Here is a 12,351-nt window from a genome sequence, read left to right on the forward strand (position 1 = left end):
GACAGTCTCAAGGATCCTGGTTTTTGTCTCTGCATTGGACCCTCAGCACCTAGAATGGCACCTGCCACAGACGAGCCCCACCATAAATCTTTGCTGAATGAATTTTTTAAAATTGAGAATAAGTGTACTAGTTTTGATCATTCCACTATACACGACGCAAAGTAGCTTCAATATTAAGGTTATTTAGGAATCACACGTAATATGTAAGAAGCTCCAAAGACAGCTAAATGACATCAGGATTCTGGGGCAGCACTTTTTTGAGTTTCTTGCCTCTTAGGAAGGCTGCTATGGCACCAGCATCCCATCCTCAATGCCACTGTGTCAAAGTTGTGAAAAAGTTAGTGGCAGGCTGCCCTTTCTACTGCTTCCTCCTTCTGTCAGGGAGGAAACTCTTTCCCGGAAGCTCCCAGAAGATTTCTGCTTCCCTTTGGCCAGTACTAGGTCTTACATCGACCCCTAAGCTAATCACTGGCCGAAGGGAAGGAGATGACCGCGTGTATTAGTGAAGGTAATGCTGGCTTCTATAACAACCCCACCCTCCCCGCAAGATGCACAATGTCCCAAATACAATAGAACTTTTTTCTCCCTCCTGGGAAGTCCAAAACAGATATCCTTTATTTATTTTATTTATTTATTTTTAATTTTTTTTTTTTTTTTTTGCGGTACGTGGGTCTCTCACTGTTGTGGCCTCTCCCGTTGCGGAGCACAGGCTCTGGACGCACAGGCTCATCGGCCATGGCTCATGGGCCCAGCCGCTCCGCGGCATGTGGGATCTTCCCGGACCGGGGCACGTACCCGTGTCCCCTGCATCGGCAGGGGACAACCACTGCGCCATCAGGGAAGCCCCAGATATCCTTTATTACAACTCTCTTTTGAGTGGTAATTCAGGGACTAGGCCCCTTCCATCCTGTAGCTCCCTCATCTTCCAATTTTGTCATGTTTTTCTGCATTAAGCTGACAGAATAGGGAAAGAGAATGGAGAAGACACACTGCTTTCCAACCACCTTGGCCTCTAAGGGACACGTATCATTTCCACTCACATTTCATTGATAAGAACTAGTCACGTGGCCCCACTTAGATGCAAGGGATGCTGGGAAGTATAGTCCCTGGCTGCTTTGTTTCTTACCAGGGATAGTACTATTCTGTGTAAGGGAGAGCACCAGTACTGGGTTGGCCAAAAAGTTCGTTTGGGTTTTTCCATAAGCTCTTATGGAAAAAGCAGAAGAAACTTTTTGGCCAACCCAATATTTTGGTGGCTAGTTAGTTGTCTCTGCTATGCCATGACTGGCTGAGACCAGAGCTGTCCAATGGAAATATAGTGGGATCCACATTTGTCATTTTCAATTTTCAAGTAGAGGGCCTGGGAAGAGAGGAGCAGTAAATATTTTGACTGCATTATTATGAAATCTACCACAGGGGTCCATTATGTTCTCTTTCCCTACCAGTCTAAGGGAGAGTGACAATTGGTGTGAACATTTAAGAAGAAGTTGTGGAGTACCTAACAAATATGGAGTTAAACAAAGCAAATTTATCAGGCAGATGAAAGGTTTGAGAGCTCAGTGACTTTTGAACTGGTGTCTGGGTTGTGCCGGGACACAAAACCAGACCTGCTTATGGTAGAAAAGATATGTGAACTGAATCCATCAAGGATCTGGGCAAGAGCTTCCGGGGGAACACTAAAGATTTAAATAAGGTGAGTAATGAACTTTTAAACAATTAATCTTATTTTGCAGCAAGATTAAGTTTTAAACCTAACCTCACCATTCCTTTTTTGCCTTGCATCAATGTAGGTAGTTCACATCAATCAAAAAAAGTTTTTTTCAAAATAATTGCTAACTTGTGACACCTTGTTTTAAAACCACAAATATTGTATTGCTTTCAGAACCAGGGCCAAGCTGCTTCACATATTGCATTACGAAAGAGTTCATCAGAAATAATTTATGGAACCAGAGGGCTGGTAGCAGCTACCAAATCTTGCTTAGGAATTTGTCCTCCGTCTCAGTAGGAAAACAGACATAAAGGCAGTGACTAGAATGAGCAAAAAGGAATCTGCAGCATAAGCCTGTCTAAAAACATTTTCTTCCAAATAATATAAATCATTTCTGTCTGTGCTCCACTGTTGACAAAGCCCTTTAAAAAGTAAAGGTAAGGAAAGGACAGTGACCACAAAAAAGTGCCTGTATCATGGGATGGAAGAAAAAGAGGAGGGATCAGGGCCAGCTAAGCATTATACATCAAATTTCACTGACAGTATTAAGCAACATAGCCAAAGTCAGATACTTAAGGAAAGAGAAAATTCACCTGGTCTGTCAGTCCTGACTCATAAACACTAATGTAGATGCTGAAGCCATGACCAACACAATACAAACCATCTAGACAAAAACTATGAGAAAAATCTGGGCCAACAGCATTGTCAAGGGATGAGAAAGCTATTCGTCCTACTTCTTCCTAATTATCTTATTCTCACATCAGCATTTAAAAAAGAAGGCTATACAGAAGGATGGCTGGAGATACATATCAGGGCAGCTGGCAGGTTTCCCCAGAAAACAGTGTCCCTCCAAAAAATGACAATAGGCACTTGATCTAAGTCTGTATCAGAGCATGATATTCATTCTCTCTCTCTCTTGCTCTTTTAATATGACTTTTTTTTTCTGGTTTAAGAATTAGTAGTTTAAAAACTACTCAATTTTATCAAGTCTCTATGTCCATCTTCCGGTTTACAGGAAATACAAGCCATAGAGAAGTGGTTCTCAAACTTGAGCATGCTTCAGAATCTCCTGGAGGGCTTGTTGAAACTATGCTGGGCCCCACCCCCAGAATTTCTGATTCAGCTTTAAAGCAGAAGCTTTAAGATCCAATGTATGGTCCCACTGTTGCTCCTTTTCTTCTGGTATGACACCAGTAATGTCTCAGATAGCATCAATTTCTTCACCCTGGGTCCCAGACAGAAGAACCAAAGCTGACCCATGATGGACTTGAAATATAAGTGAAAAATAAGCATTCGTTGCTATAAGCCACTGAGATTTGGGGTTTGTTATCATAGCGTAATTTATTCTTACTAATATAGAGCCCTTGTATTAAGCATACTTGGCATTCTAGAGCAGGTTTGGCTTTGCATGAAAATCAAAGGAAAAATAAATGGAAAGGCAGATAATATTTCATTTCTCTTAGGCTTGTTCTGCCTCTGTATGTGTGTGTGCTATTCATATACATAATCAAGAGCTATGAAACCTTATGCAAACTACTTAACCTCTCTGTCCACAGAAGCAGCATGTAGGGCGAGGGCCATCTCCTTGTGCTTATTATTAACCAGTAATAAGTCTGAACAAAAATCACCTTGTTCAAAGATGAATCAAGAGAATGTATTGATATATATATATATATTTTGTATACTTCATTATATGTGTGTGTGTATGTATGTGTATATATATATATATTTGTGAAATATAAAACCTAATCGTGGAAGAGAAAGAAGAGCATACTTATGAAAATGAATGACTACGGAATCCAAAAGAGGAATTTTATGACCGGTTTACCATCCTTTTGCAAGAAGGTAGGCTTTCTATAAAACCAGAACAGAAATTCATAAGGAAATGAAACGGTGAGATGGAAAGTCAATAGGATGAGTTGAAAGAGAAGGATGGGGTGGGGGGGGAGAGAAGGAAATGACGGAAGGAAACAAAATTATCAATAATAGAAATTGAGTAAAAACAGAGGCAGAAATAATGCTTTTGGAAATCTTATCGGTAACATTGAAAGCAGATTGGAGGTCTACCAGAATGCTGAAAAACGGTAAACAGATGAAAACGATAAAACAGATGTTTACCACAAATAATTGCTCTTCCTAAAAGAGAGACCAGAACAAATGGAGCAAAAACAATTCTTGAAAGTAGAATGGAAGAAAACCTTCCTGAACTGAAGCAGATTAAAAGGTCCCACACCTTTTAACCAGACAGAAGGGATAATGTGTGCAATGGAGTATTCATCTTAAACAGCAAACATTTCAGTATAGCCAGGGCATTGAGCGCAAAGAGGAGAGAAGTTAGAGAGGTAAGTATGAACCAGATAATCAAAGGCCTCATATACTATGCTGGGGAATTTCTCTCTGCAAAACAGGAAGCAAAAATCATGTATGAAGAGAGGGAAATGATCACTGGTATGGGGCTTAAAGAGAGTGGTAAGGGTTAGTAACAGCAATTACTGGAAATGAGAGTGGTCACATAAAAGGATTCCTAAGAGGCACCAAGGCTGTCCACTGCAGTGAGTCTCCATAAATTTGTAGTGGTATCATTCTATTATAGTTGTGTGGCTTTTTCCTCCCAAGTAGTGCTTGGAAACATAGACGTGGGTATGGAAAATGCAGATAACTGGAATGTGTCAAGGTGGTGGTTTGATGTTGGGACGTATCAAAGGGCAATTCAAGGGGCTCTGCCTACAAGAGTGGTTGAAGTCAAAGGCCATGGGCTTCAGTCAGGTAGAAGGTTCAGGGGATGTGAGAGCTCTGTGGTTTTTGAAGAACAAGTATATTGGGACTAAGGGAGAGATAGGACTACGAGGATGAGGATTGAGTCCAAATAAATGGGGTTGGTAAACTTAAGGTTTTAGCCATGAAGCAGTATAAAGTGATGGATGTCTAGATTTTATAGAATGGGTACCTGGGAATGTGTGGATTAAGTAGAGGTAAAGTCATTTGGACCGAGGAAGTTAAGGAAACATGGCTTAGTCATGGGTGTTGGTTTCATCAGGATGATGGCAGTAATTCAGAGGGAGAGGAAAACTAATGCAGTCAGTAGACGACAGTGACAAGGGAGGGTAGAAGGTCCACCAGATGGGGTGGACCCTGAAAGAGAAATCTTGCAAGGGGTAAAAAGAACATCAAAGTGTCAAGTGAGAAAGCTCCAAGAGTGAGGATATGCTACCTTTGGGGTGATGGATGGAGTGTGGGAGGAGAGAAATCAAAAGAGCAGGTAAGGGCTTCCCTGGTGGCGCAGTGGTTGAAAGTCCGCCTGCCAATGCAGGGGACGCGGGTTCGTGCCCCGGTCCGGGAAGATCCCACATGCCGCGGAGCGGCTGGGCCCGTGAGCCATGGCCGCTGAGCCTGCACGTCCGGAGCCTGTGCTCCACAGCAGGAGAGGCCACAGCAGTGAGAGGCCCGCGTACCAAAAAAAAAAAAAGAGCAGGTAAAAATGAGTATTTTGAATTGCACGGTGGAGGGATGTTGGTACCATTAACCTATTTGGGAGGTACAGAGGGGAGGTTTTGTTTTCTGGGTACAAGCTTGATTTGAGGCCATGGGGAATAGTTAGAGATTGAGTAGGCAGGAGAGAGGCCACAGCCTTGCTGGTTCAGATAGGCTGGCTCTGGAAGGGCTTTGAGGGACAAGCCAGGGGCTGGAAGGCTGTGGCTTATCTGCTCCGCTCATCTGCACAACGCTGGAAGGCCCACGGCACCAAGCTCCTGCCTCTGACTGAGGGGGGAACTCCGATCTCTGACCCTTAACCCCGAGGATCCATGGACCAGTACGCCCAGTGCGTTCTTTCCTTCCCGGCGGGCGGGCGGCAGATGGCGCATGCGCCCTGGACAGAGAGGCAGAGGTGGGAACGGCCGGCAGAGGGCGCAGGCGCTCTTGGCCGGAGCGGGAGGCCCGGGAGGGGCGGGGCAACCCTCGCTGGGAAAGAGTTGAGAGCAGAGGTCGGTGGGAAAGCGGGCTCCGCGCTGGGCAGCGGGCAGTGGGCGTGGCTAGGACGGGGGCGGGGCGAGGCGGTTCCGGAAGGAAGTGGTTCCGGGTCCCGCGGCCCAGCTGCGGGAGCTGTGGTGCGGCTCCTGTGTGAGGCGGCGGCCGTGTGAGGGGCGAGGCCTGAGGGTTCGGCGGCGGCGGCGGCGGCGGCGGCGGCGGCGGCTGCGGGAACTTCTCGGTCGGGTGAGCGGCCCTGGGGGGCGGGCGGCGCGAGGAGGTCCCGGCCTGCGGGGAGGGCGTGTCCGTCGCATGGGAGGGGCGGTTCTTGGGTGGCGGGTGGGGCGGCGGGGAGGATGCGGAGGCCCAGCTCGGGATCTCGGGGGACTGCTCCCCTGCCCCTGCCTCTGGCCACCGGACCGGTGCCTTATTTTAGACGTGGCGACCCGGGCACCTGCTGCCGAGGCTCCCGATCCTCGCCCATTGTCCGCAGGCTTCTGTCCCCGGCGATTTGGAGTGTCTGTCATGGAGCCGGGGGGAGGGCGGGGCGGTGTCCAGGGACGGTGCCCTTTTCCCAGAGGCGGCTCTGGACGCATCGCCTGCGGGACCCGAGCCGAGGAGCCCCCGCTTTGTCCTTCTCCGGAGGTTCTCCTGCCGCGCAGCGGCATCTTCTCCGGTAACGTCCAGAATGAGTAGTGAAGGCTGCTCTTTATCCTGCATTGTAAAGTAAAACTTGTCTTTTTAGAAACGTATACTGAAAATTGGCGCATCTCCTGTGCTTCTTTAGGGTGTATTAGGAAACTGGGCCGGCCACTGTCAGGATTGTCCTGTCGGTAGGTCGGGAGGGAAAGAAACGTGAGAGAAACTTATCCTCCCAAATATTTTCCTGCCGAGGTGCTTTTCGAGCTGCCTCTTAGGTGACTGCTTTTCTTTTCTGGAATAAAGTAAAAACTACAGGTAGAAATCAAGAAAGTTTCTCATACTTCTGGCCAGGCAACCTTTTTAACGTTTTTCTGTATGCGAACTGGTACGAATGAAAGACTGGAATTTGAAAAGAAAAGGTTTTGATGTGGATTCATGGTGAGTGCTTTATTTTTCAATGGAGTTTTAATGATAACGGTATAGAATGCTTTATTTTTTCATGTGGTATTTTTTAAAATGGCTGCTAAAATGTTCATTTGAAAGCCCTGCCCTTGCACACCCTCCCCAGAAGCCTTTAAAATGTCTGATTAGAAACATTTAGTCATATTTATATACAAAATTTCTAAAATATGCAAAACCACGGTGAAGAAGGTGCACTCTTTAACCATTCAAGTATCCATTGTGAATATAGGTACACTGAGGATGCCCCTCCAGTCTTTTTCCATGCAGAGACGAATGCATGAATTTTTCTAAAGTGGATTCTTTCTGGTAACTGTTTTTCTTTTCCTGGCTACGTAGCATGCCATTATTTGGCTGCAGTAATTTATTTAGTCGGTTTTTTTATTCTCAGTTTTTCACTACTTAAACACATTGTTGGTGAATTGTAAAACCTGCACGTCCGTGATTACTTCCTTAGTGTACATTCCTAGATGATAGAATTGTTGGGTTTTTTAATGTGAATTTCCCTCTGGAAAGGATGTGCTATTTTGCACTCCCACCAACAATCTGTGAGTGTCCTTTTCCCCACCCTAGCAAAAGGCAACATTTAAAGGATTTCTATAAGAACACTTTGGGGCCACTTATATTCTTCTCCAACCAAGTACAGGTATCCTTCTCTGGCTATCACCTCTTTTTTTTTTCCTTCTTATTTGTTGATGGCAATTTGGTTTCTCATCTTCTATTTCACCTTTACCAGTTTAGTAAAGAAGGGTTATCTAAGTGGGGCAAAGGCATTATAAAGTGAACAGATTTGAAGTCAGGGCTTCCTTGAATTCCAGTATATCTGATTACCTTGAACATGTCACTTACCTTTTCTAAGGGACTATTTCCTCAACTCTGAATTAGAGATTATAGTGCCTTTGCCTTACCTTTCTTACAGGGTGATTTTAAGGGTCAAATGAGACATTTATGGAGAGTATATTTAAACATACTTTGTCTCATTGCTAATTATTGCCATCTTGTAAAAATTTCAGAGCACATAAGCATCTTGATTTTTTAATGTAAATTTCTGAATTCAGAAAGCTGTTCTGGGCTTCCCTGGTGGCGCAGTGGTTGAGAGTCCGCCTGCCGATGCAGGGGACACGGGTTCGTGCCCCGGTCCGGGAAGATCCCACGTGCCGCGGAGCGGCTGGGCCTGTGAGCCACGGCCGCTGAGCCTGCGCGTCCGGAGCCTGTGCTCCGCAACGGGAGAGGCCACAACAGTGAGAGTCCCGCGTACCACACACACAAAAAAAGCTGTTCTGTGATACCCTTTGCCCCCACTCACCCCTTAAATTTGAAGTATTATAATGCTGCCCTAGGTTATATTGAAAATGATATCAGAGTTATGAAATTAGGTGAATGAATGAATCCACACATGTTGAAGGAGAAAATATTTAAAGGCACTATATATAAAGCTGAGGGGGACAGATAAAAAGCTAAATAAAACACAATCCTTGGGATCATGATAAATAAAACATAGTCTTTGTGCCCTACAGGCTACAGAATATCCAGGCAGCTAGGGAGCATAAAAGCTGCTTTCCAAATTTAGATGGCAATTTTAGATGTGTTGCAGGATGTCAACTATTCTCAAGTGTGCTAAAGTCCAATTCTGCTGACCGAGCATCTACGCAAATGACCAGGCAGTCTCTTCAGAGTCATCTTTATGAAGGTAGGAGTTGCAAGGTGGGGAAGTGTTAGTATTGGAGTCTGAGAACCTGGATGCTGATTTTACGTCTTTCTCTTGGGGCAGGTTGGTTAACTTTTATGAGGATTGGTCTCTTCACCTGTGAAATGGAGGTAATTCCAGCTTCCTCAAAGGCTTCTGAGGATTAAAGGCTTGAGATAGTGTTTGCAAAACACTTAGTGAACTAGGAAGTACTGATACTCATGTGATCCTTCTTAGCTAGTGAAGACTGAGCTGCTCTAGTGAAGAAACTAGGACTCTTCCAACTTTGTGTGGCTTGCCTCTAGCAGTCACTGGCACTCAGCAATGTTTGCCAAATTAACATAAAATGTGACCGCTGATAAAAATTCAGTCTGGACCTTTGAAGAAGGTAATATGTAAATGTGGAATATCGGGAGAGGTTGACTACATTATTTGGAGTTGATATTAGGAATCAAAGGAAACATTGAACTAATTGGACCTAGACTCATTCCTACTATGACTGTCATTCTACATTATGTCCCCAATGCCATGCACATAGTCTCTCCGTAACAACATTAAACCTGCTCAAGTTGCTCCCATTTCAAAACCTCTTCCCTAGACCCCTGTCACCCAGCTGCAACCCAGTTTCTCTCCTCCCATGCCAGACAAACTTGTTAGAAGGCGTTGGTATTAATTGGCTTTCTCAGTTTCCTTACCTTCCACTTAGTCCTCAAGCCATGTATTAACACTTTTCATTTCTTTTATTGGGTCTCTATGCAGCTGTTGCCATAAAAGTCTTCTATTTTTTTTTTTTTTTTTTTTTTGCGGTACGCGGGCCTCTCACTGCTGTGGCTTCTCCCGTTGTGGAGCACAGGCTCCGGACGCGCAGGCTCAGCGGCCATGGCTCAGGGGCCCAGCCGCTCCGCGGCATGTGGGATCTTCCCGGACCGGGGCACGAACCCATGTCCCCTGCATCGGCAGGCGGACTCTCAACCACTGCGCCACCAGGGAAGCCCAAAAGTCTCCTTTCTTGAAACATCCTTCTATGCTCTGGGGTTCCCTCCTTCCTCAGAGGATGTTCTTTCTCAGTCTTCTTGGCTGGTTCATCTCCTTGAAAGGTTGATGTTTCTGTAGGCTTGATCCTTCTAGTGATATACCAGCTCTGGAATAATTTATAGAGCATTGAGGCAATCTGATGTTTGAAGGTTTGGTAGAATTCCCCTGTGAAACGATCTGGGCCTGATGCTTTTTTATGGGATATTTCCTTAATAACTTTCTCTGTTTCTTTTATGGAAGTTGGTCCGTTTAAGCTTTTTAATGCAGTCAGTTTTAGTAATCTCTATTTTTCTAACAAATTATCCCTTACATCTGGGCTTTTAAATTTATTGGATATAATCTCTTACGATTCAAAATTTTTCTTCTATTTCAGTAGTTATTTCCCCTTTGCTCTTTCTTATTTTGTGTACTTGTGCTTTCTCTCTTTTTTCCTAGGCAAGTTATATAAGTTATTTAGTGGTTTATCCATTTTAATTTTTCCAAAAACTACAGAATTTTGAATTATTACTTAGATCTAGTTTTCTATTCTCTTCCTCTACTTTTGTTTTTATTGTTTCCTTCCTTGTGCTTTGTTATTTTTTAGTTTCTTTTTTTTTACCTTGGAAATAAATTTATTTACTTTTATTCTTTCATTTTTATTGATAAATATGTTTAGTGCAATGAATTTTCCTTTGATCACTGCTTTAAATGCATCCCATAGAATCTGATATGTAGTGCTTTTATTGTCATTATTTCTTTAAAAATTTACCTTAGAGTACCCAGGAGTTGTTTAATAAGAGGTTTTAAAATTTCTAGGTGGAATTTCTCTTTTTTGTTTTTATTAGTAGATTCTAGTTTTATTGCATTATGATCAGAGAGTATTGCTTGTAATAGTTCTATTATGTGGAGGTTACTGATGTTTTCTTTGTGACCTAATACATGATTATTTTTGGTGATGTGGTGTGGGCACTTCAGAAGAGTATTCTCTAGTATCAGAGTGTAGAGTTTGATAAATATCCTTAAGATTTACCCTGTTGATTATGCTGTTTAGATCTTCTATCTCATTTTTGGCTTACCTAATCTGTCTAATATACCACTGAAAGTGGTATATGAAAGTCTCCTATTATTAGTGTTTCTATCTGTGTCTCCTTGCATCTGTTGTAGTTTTTGCTTCATAAAGGTGGTTGCACTGTTATATTCATGTAAATATGTGTATTTTTATTTGTTCTCTCTTCATCGAGGATTGTGGCTTTTAGCATTAAAAAGTGTCTTTCTTTGGCATGATGAATGCTTTGGGGCTTGAATTGTGCTTTTGCCTGATTCTAGGTTTGCCACCCCTGCTCTCTGTTTCCATTTGCCTTGTATTATTTGGCCATCCTTTTATTTTTAACTTTTCACAATCACTTTGTTTTAGATATGTTTTTTATACAACTCCTTGTTTTGTGAGCCAAATTGTACCTGTTTATTTTAGTAGATGAGTTAATAAGCCCACCACATTTATTGTTAGGACTGATATATTTGGTCTATCGTAATATTTTATGATCATGTGTATTTTGTTATATTTGCTATTTCTTTTTGCTATGAGGTGTAGTTTTTGCTCTTTTATTTTAAAAAGAGGAAGGTTTTTATTTTTGTTCTAATGGTTAACCTTTGTACTTACACCTTTTAAAATGCCCTTACTCCCCTGTTTATTTAGCCTGTTCTGTGTGTGAGAGAAATACATTTCATCCATGAAATCAAAGTAGACTAATGGTAGGCAACAGTGGGGTTCTGTATCCACTTCCAGCTCCTCACTACTGAGGAACTGTGACAGCATCCAGCCACTGTGGCTGGGAGAATAAGTCATGCCCTGCTCTCCTGAGGTCTGGCTTCCTCTGAACTGCTGATCGCCCTCTTGTTCTGTGGGCTCTAACTTGGTCCCGTACTGTGCTGCCAGTGTGGCGTCTTTGTTGTAAGGGCTTTCCTGGGCAATTCTTTGCATTTGTAAATGCTGAACTCACATTTAGTATGGGATCTCTGTCAGTTGATTTTTCTTTTTTTTGGTAACAGCTTTACTGAGATATAATTAACATACCACACAATTTACCCATTTAAAAGTCTACAATTCAGTGTTTTTTTAGTATATTCACAGAGTTGTGTAACCATCATCACAGTCTAGTTTTAGAACATATTCATCCCACCAAAAAGAAACCCTGTGCCCACTCCCCCCAATGCCCCCCTCCCCCCACCGCACCTAGGCAACCACCAATCTACTTTCTGTCTCTATGGATTTGCCTATTCTGGACGTTTCATATAAAGCAATCATACAATATGTGGTCTTTTGCAACTAGCTTCTTTCCCTTAGCATAATGATTTCAAGGTTCATCCCTGTTTGACTGTGTGTCAGTACTTCATTCCTTTTTATGGCCAGATAATATTCCATTGTACAGGGATACTACATTTTGTTTATTCATTCATCTCTCAATGAACATTTGAGTTGTTTCTACATTTTGGCTCTTGTGAATAATGCTGTTATGAGCATTTGTGTACAAGTTTTTATGCAGACATATATTTTTATTTCTTTTGGGTATATACCTAGGATTTGAATTTCTGGGTCATATGGTAACTCTATGTTTAATTTTTTAAGGAACTGCCAGACTGTTTTCCAAAGTGGCTGCATCATTTCTTTTGAGTTTATTTTCCCCTGGGCACCTTGTAATTTATTCTTCACTTCTGAGAAAATTTAGTCTTTTTCTCCCATTCTTTCCCCTTAGTTTGATTATTTTTTTTTCTGTCATATCACTATGTTTTTTTGGTATGTTTCTGTTCTTAGTTTTTAAATTTCTGATTCAAGGTGCGTTTTTTAAAATATATATTCCTAAATGCTTTTGGATAT

The 12,351-nt window shown here is 42.7% G+C and overlaps 1 protein-coding gene across 17 annotated transcripts in view; it reads left to right on the plus strand.

Moving 5' to 3' along the window:
* Positions 1 to 12,351, plus strand: part of BCLAF3 (BCLAF1 and THRAP3 family member 3) — an 81,400-nt gene that overhangs the window by 5,755 nt on the left and 63,294 nt on the right. For 3 of the 17 annotated variants that reach the window (XR_009538384.1, XR_009538385.1, XM_060136880.1), the window contains exons 1-2: positions 7,999 to 8,465; positions 8,547 to 8,593. The exons of 1 other annotated variant lie outside the window; for it this stretch is intronic. The gene's annotated coding sequence lies outside the window, so the exon portion shown is untranslated. Of the gene's footprint in view, positions 1 to 5,859; positions 5,921 to 6,109; positions 6,351 to 6,422; positions 6,755 to 7,997; positions 8,466 to 8,546; positions 8,594 to 12,351 lie in introns of those variants that run through there. 13 more of the 17 variants (XR_009538382.1, XM_060136874.1, XM_060136878.1 and 10 more) reach the window with 10 other exon arrangements.

The sequence above is a fragment of the Lagenorhynchus albirostris genome, chromosome X (assembly GCF_949774975.1).
Source record: "Lagenorhynchus albirostris chromosome X, mLagAlb1.1, whole genome shotgun sequence".
Lineage (NCBI taxonomy): Eukaryota > Metazoa > Chordata > Mammalia > Artiodactyla > Delphinidae > Lagenorhynchus > Lagenorhynchus albirostris.